This window comes from Salvelinus sp. IW2-2015, unplaced genomic scaffold (genome assembly GCF_002910315.2).
Source record: "Salvelinus sp. IW2-2015 unplaced genomic scaffold, ASM291031v2 Un_scaffold2081, whole genome shotgun sequence".
NCBI lineage: Eukaryota > Metazoa > Chordata > Actinopteri > Salmoniformes > Salmonidae > Salvelinus > Salvelinus sp. IW2-2015.
The window spans coordinates 157,916-165,112 of record NW_019943422.1 but is presented as its reverse complement, the minus strand read 5'-3'; the positions used below and the strand labels follow the sequence as shown (position 1 = coordinate 165,112).

The window sequence follows — 7,197 nt, the reverse complement described above, 5'->3', positions numbered from 1 at the left end:
TACGTCTGCTACGTCTGTAACGACCTGGGTGTCGGTGGGGTGTGAAATCAGACGCAGGAACAGCAGAGCTTCAATGCGGTGATATTTAATGCCTAACCGGCAAACCAAAAATGTCCAACACGGACTTACTGGGTGTCATAAAACACCTGTCTACTAACACGGAGACAAACCCAGTACACAATACAAAACCCACTCCCGAAATCCACAGCAACAGACGAACAATCCCGCACAAAGAAGCATACAATTCTGGCTGGCTAATAAAGCCACACTAATTGCCAATTACCTCAAACCAGGTGATACAAATAAAACACATAAGGAGGGGGAGAAAAAGATCAGTGGCAGCTAGTAGGCCGGTGACGACGACCGCCAGCGCCACTCGAACGGAAGGAGAGCCTGCCTCGGTTGAAGTCGTGACAACGTCAGGTTAGCAGCTGAGACATTACGTTGTTTGTTCCCGTAGCTTTTGAAGGAAGTGTTTGTTGAAGGAAGTGTTTGTTATTGAAAGAAAATACGTTTTTATTATGTAACTACTTTTGATTTAATTTTATTACAACCCGAGTTGACTGTTTCCCGACCGGAACCGCTCCCTACTTGTGTGTGTTTGCTTACGTCTGTTTTGTTGGACAACAATGAAGGCCTAGTTAGTTTTAACGTGAGTTTATCGCTCCTAGCTAGCTGTTAACGTTACATCTGGATAATCTGCTCTCCTATGTGGGATTTCAACACATTACTGTACTGATCTTCGACATTACACTGTGAAATAAAATCAGGTATGTTGATTGCTTGAAACGCGATGTTTTCGTAGGGTTACGTCCGAGTGTGATATTGACGTTTCTAGCTAGCAAGCTAACTAAGTTACAATAGGCTTGTAATGGGATAAGTAGTTCATTCTAGCTAAACCAGCTAGCTAGATGTGTATGTCGACATAAATGACCGGCTCGTCTTGGCTAGCTCRGATTTACCTTCCTACGTTTGAACGATTATAGCTATATTGTAGGGCAGGAAGGGAAATATAAGCTAACTACTATCCAATAGATCATGTAATTATATGGATGTGAAATGTTGATTTTTAACTGTAAGTCGCTCAGGATAGGAGGCGAGCGTCTGCTAAATTACTAAAATGTAAACGCTAAATCATGTCCCCCAAAAGAGTATCACACTATTTGATTTGTAAGACAAGCTAGTTTGACATTTGCCTCTGGAAAGCCCACTGTCTTGGCCTAAACATTGTAATGGTCAAGCTGGATGAGCAACTGTTTTGGGTGGAGAATATCCGTATTGTTTGTTGTGGCTATCATAGATGGCTAGCTTAACGGTATATGCAGCATGTTTACTATGTTGGTAGGTGCAGGTATCTTGAGGACACTAGCTAGCCTGTTTCTATAACCAACCATACCAGACGATCAATGCGTCAGGTGTGCGCCTCCGTAAACATGAGCAGAGCTGTCACACGCGATTCAGCTGTCACACCGGATTCAGCTTCACACCGATTTCAGCGTGTACACCCGATTCAGCTGTCACACCGATTCAGCTGTAAACCACCGGATTCAGCTGTTCACACGGATTTCAGCGTGTAACACCTGATTCAGCTTATACACACCTGATTCAGCTATAACACTGATTCGCGCGTATAACACCTGATTCAGCTATAACACCTGATTCAGCTATAACCCTGATTCAGCTTAAACACCTGATCTTCAGCTATAACACCTGATCAGCTATAACAGCCTGATTCAGCTATAACCACCTGATTCAGCTATAACCACCTGATTCAGGCTATAACACCTAATTCGAGCATATTAACCACTGATTCAGCATATAACACTTTACACTATAACATCAGCATATAACACATGGATTCAGCTGATAACACCTGACATATACACTGCAGCTATACACCTGATTCAGCTTTAACACCTGATTCAGCTATACACCACTAGTATAACCAGCAATGATTCAGGCTATACCACACATGATTCAGCTATAACACCCTGATTCAGCCTATATAAACACGGCCTTGATATCGCTATGTAACACACTGATTTCAGCGTTAAACACAGCTATAACACATGATTCAGCTATAACACAGATTTTTCAGGCTTAAAACCCTGATTCAGCTATAACACCTGTTCAGCTTATAAACCCCTGAACTTTCACTTATACACAGCCACTAAACACATGATTCAGCTATAAAACCCATTGATCTCAGCGTATACACCTGATTCAGCTATAGCTAACACATGCACTAGTAAACAACTGATTCAGCTTATACACCTGATTCAGCTATAACACAAATGATTCAGCTATAACACCTGATTCACTCATAACACACCTGATTCAGTATAACACCTGATTCAGCTATAACACCTGATTCAGCTATAACACAGCTATAACACACTGATTCAGCTATAACACCCTGATTCAGCTCCTATAACACACTATAACACTGATTCAGCTATAACACCCTGATTCAGCTATAACACCTGATTTCAGCTATTAACACCGCTTGATTCAGCTAGCTGTCTACAGAAAGTATAAACACGCCTGGACTTTTTCCACATTTTGTTATAAAGTCGGATTTAATTATTTTGTTATTGTCAACGATCTACACAATACTCTGTCAAAGTGGAAGAACAATTTTAACAACATAGTTTTTTTAAATATATTGATTAGATAGGTATTCAACCCCCTGAGTGAATACATGTTAGAATCACTTTAGGCAGCGATTACAACTGAGAGTCTTTCTGGCTAAGTCTCTGGATTGTGTAACATTTGCCCATCCATTATTTAAAAAAATTCTTCAAGTTCTGTCAAATTGGTTGTTGATCATTGCTAGGCAACCATTTTCAGGTCTTGTCATAGATTTTCAAGCTGTCAAAAAAAAACTGTAACTCAGCCACATTCACTGTCTTCTTGGTAAACAGCTCCAGTGTAGATTTGGCCTTGTGTTTTAGGTTATTGTCCTGCTGAAAGGTGAATTCCTCTCCCAGTCTCTGGTGGAAAGCAGACTGAACCAGGTTGTCCTTCAGGATTTTGCCAGTTTTTTGTATTTAACTAGGCAGGCCAATTTAGAACAAAATCTTATTTACAATGACAGCCTACCGGGGAACAGTGGGGCAGAACGACAGTTCTGTTAATTTGTGGAATGTCTTTCCTTAATGCATTTGAGCCAATCAGTTGTATTGTGACAAGGTAGGGGTGGTATACAGAAGATAGCCCTATTTGGTAAAATACCTAGTCTTTTCCTGAAGCCACTCCTGCCTCGAAGGCCAGCATCCCAGAGTCGCCTCTTCACTGTTGACATTGAGACTGGTGTTTTGCGGGTACTATTTAATGAAGCTGCAATTTGAGGTCTTGTGAGACGTCTGTTTCTCAAACTAGACACTCTAATGTACTTGTCCTCTTGCTCAGTTGTGCACCGGGGCCTCTCACTCCTCTTTCTATTCTGGTTAGAGCCAGTTTGCACTGTTCTGTGAAGGGAGTAGTACACAGCGTTGTACGAGATCTTCAGTTTCTTGGCAATTTCTCGCATGGAATAGCCTTCATTTCTCAGAACAAGAATAGACTGATGAGTTTCAGAAGAAAGGTCTTTGTTTCTGGCCATTTTGAGCCTGTAATCGAACCCACAAATGCTGATGCTCCAGATACTCAACAAGTCTAAAGAAGGCCAGTTTTTTATTGCTGTTTAATCAGGACGAACATTATTTCAGTGCTGTGCAAACATAATTGCAAAAGGTTTTTCTAATGATCAATATCATTCTCAAAATAAGAACTTTCTTAGTACGCCAAACTTTTGAACGTTAGTGTAATGTATGTATGTGTGTTATATATATATATATATATATATATATATCTAAAACCTTATATATTCTATAGCTATGCAGAAGCCATGGTCTTGCCACTGTGCTCTATCAGCTGTAGTTCGAACCCGACCCGGACCCGAGGGAAAAGTTAGAATGTTGGACCCAGGGGTTCGGGTGGACCTGTATAAACCTCTAATACTCAATGTATATTTCAAATGAACATTCTGAAACATGCAAGATATGTCCCATTGATAGATCTCTCTCTCGCTCTCCTTCCTCCCCACCACTCCTCCCTCTCTCTCTCTCTCTCTCCCTCTCTCTCCTCCATCTCTCTATTTCCTTCCCGCCCCTCCATGCACACTCCCTCCTATCTCCAGGTATGTCGTCCCAGCTCCAAGTGTTTTGTCCTCCCTCCATCTCCTCCAGCGCCTTCTGCCGCGTCAAGAAGATGAAGGTAGAGAACTGTGTTTGGGAGGTGTCCTCTGACGCCCCCTATGGTTCCGTGGGCGGCCAGCAGGGGGTAGGGGGTTACTCCTTCGCCCCCTCTGCCACCCCAGGTTCCCGAGGCCAGGTGGTGGTCCGGGCGGCCGACAGCACAGGCAGCCTACCCAGAGGCTCCAGCCGCCGCCTCAACGACCACTACTCACACACGCACACCGAGACGACCGCAACAGGCACGGGGACGCGACGACAGGGCCAGAAGAGGAAGAATAAGGAAGTTGAAGGAAGTAATAGTGTTCAGATTCTGGAGGAGCTCTCTGCCCCTCGACCAGTCTTCTCCACGAGGACAGGGGGCGTCGGAGGAGGGGGTACGGGCCAGTCCGTCCCCCACTCGGCCCCCACCACCAAGAGCTCCAGCTCCAACGGAGAGGGGGACTACCAGCTGGTGCAGCATGAGACCCTGTGTTCAGTCTCCTGTAGTTATGAGGTGCTGGAGTTCCTGGGGAGGGGGACCTTCGGTCAGGTGGCCAAGTGTTGGAAGAGGGGAACCAATGAGATCGTGGCCATCAAGATCCTCAAGAACCACCCTTCTTACGCACGACAGGGCCAGATCGAGGTGGGTTCTTTTTTTTCTCGGTCTATCATGATTGATTGATTGATTGGTGATGTTTATTAGCCTGGAATCCAAAACGGTTTATTAGCCTGGAATCCAAAACTGATATGCACTGTTTTACCGTCATGGTTTTGTGAAGTGAGACTCACTAGGGGGGAAACAAAGCATATCAGCTTGGACACCAGCCGAGACGTTTATTGCTTTTCAAGAGGACTTTCTCCATGGACCTTCAACCTCTCCTGCCAATGAAATATCCAAGTGTTATTTTTTCACCTTTATTTAACCAGGTAGGCTAGTTGAGAACAAGTTCTCATTTACAACTGCGACCTGACCAAGATAAAGCAAAGCAGTGCGACACAAACAACAACACAGAGTTACACATGGAATAAACAAACAACAACACGGGATAAACAAGCGTACAGTCAATAACACAATAGAAAAAAAGAAAGTCTATATACAGTGTGTGCAAATGGCGTGAGGAGGTAAGGCAATAAATAGGCCAATAGTAGCAAAGTAATTACAATGTAGCAGATTAACACTGGAGTGATAAATGAGCAGATGCTGATGAGCAGATGATGTGTGTGAGTAGTCATACTGGTGTGCAAAAGAGCAGCAGAGTAAATAAAAACAATATGGGGATGAGGTAGGTAGATTGGGTGTGCTATTTACAGATGGACTGTGTACAGCTGCAGCGATCGGTTAGCTGCTCAGACTAGCCCAATTTATATATAGGACTAACAAATGTCGAGTGTTTTGAGCTGTGTCAATGTTTTCTCACTAACACAGCCTCTTGATTCATGTTCATTATCCTTCAAGAGAAACGCCTGGTAACCCATAGATCATCTACAGGGACTATCCAAATAACGTGTGTCTGCAATTCTTACTATAGACCTTTGTCAGGCATGGTGTTCACACTTCCTGCTTGTTCCCAGGCGCCAGACTAGTTCTGGAACACAAGTGTAGCAGATTAAGTTGAGTTCTAGAATAGACAACTGGAACACAAGTGTAGCAGATTAAGTTGAGTTCTAGAATAGACGACTGNACTGGAACACAAGTGTAGCAGATTATGTTGAGTTCCAGAATAGACGACTGGAACACAAGTGTAGCAGATTATGTTGAGTTCTAGAATAGACAACTGGAACACAAGTGTAGCAGATTATGTTGAGTTCTAGAATAGATGACTGGAACACAAGTGTAGCAGATTATGTTGAGTTCTAGAATAGACGACTGGAACACAAGTGTAGCAGATTAAGTTGAGTTCTAGAATAGACGACTGGAACACAAGTGTAGCAGATTAAGTTGAGTTCTAGAATAGACAACTGGAACACAAGTGTAGCAGATTATGTTGAGTTCTAGAATAGACGACTGGAACACAAGTGTAGCAGATTATGTTGAGTTCTAGAATAGACGACTGGAACACAAGTGGAGCAGATTAAGTTGAGTTGTGTCAATGTGCTCTCGCTAAGCCACTCCACCCTCCTGTCTGTTCCCAGGTGGGCATCCTGAACCGTCTGAGTGAGGAGAACGCCGACGAGTTTAACTTTGTGCGCTCCTACGAGTGCTTCCAACACAAAGGTCACACCTGCCTGGTGTTTGAGATGCTGGAGCAGAACCTGTACGACTTCCTGAAGCACAGCAAGTTCAGCCCACTGCCACTACAACACATCAGACCCATACTGCAACAGGTGACAATACACTACAACTTCCTTGATCCGTTATACAGACTATAGAAATGTGTGGAAGGAATATGGTCAAGATATTATGGTCGGACCTTATTTGACAGTCTGTTTACCTGGTAGGCCTACTCATTCTAAAAGTTGAGTTATGACACTGTTATTACACTGTTATTACACTGTTATTACACTGGGGCGGCGGATAGCCTAGTGGTTAGAGTGTAGAGGCGGCAGGTAGCCTAGTGGTTAGAGTGTAGAGGCGGCAGGTAGCCTAGTGGTTAGAGTGTAGAGGCGGCAGGTACATCGGGGTGATGTCAATGGGAGACCAAGTGAAAATATGACTTCTCTAGATGACACTTTTGAACCCTTTTCGTTGATAGCCTACACCTTTTATAACCCTGCATTACCTACATTTGACCACTAGGTGGCGACGGCGCTGATGAAGCTGAAGTCTCTGGGTCTGATCCATGCTGACCTGAAGCCAGAGAACATCATGCTGGTGGATCCTCTCAGACAGCCCTARAGGGTCAAGGTCATCGACTTCGGCTCAGCCTCACACGTCTCCAAGGCTGTTTGCTCAACGTACCTGCAGTCGCGATACTACAGGTTTGTGTGGCCAGTCACATCTCCAAGGCTGTCTGTTCCACGTACCCACAGTCACGATACT

At 44.0% G+C, this 7,197-nt stretch overlaps 1 pseudogene; it reads left to right on the top strand.

Annotated features, from left to right (window-relative positions):
• The first annotated feature begins 478 nt into the window (after positions 1 to 478).
• The window catches only part of LOC112072908 (homeodomain-interacting protein kinase 1-like), a 21,963-nt pseudogene continuing 15,244 nt past the window's right edge, over positions 479 to 7,197 (top strand).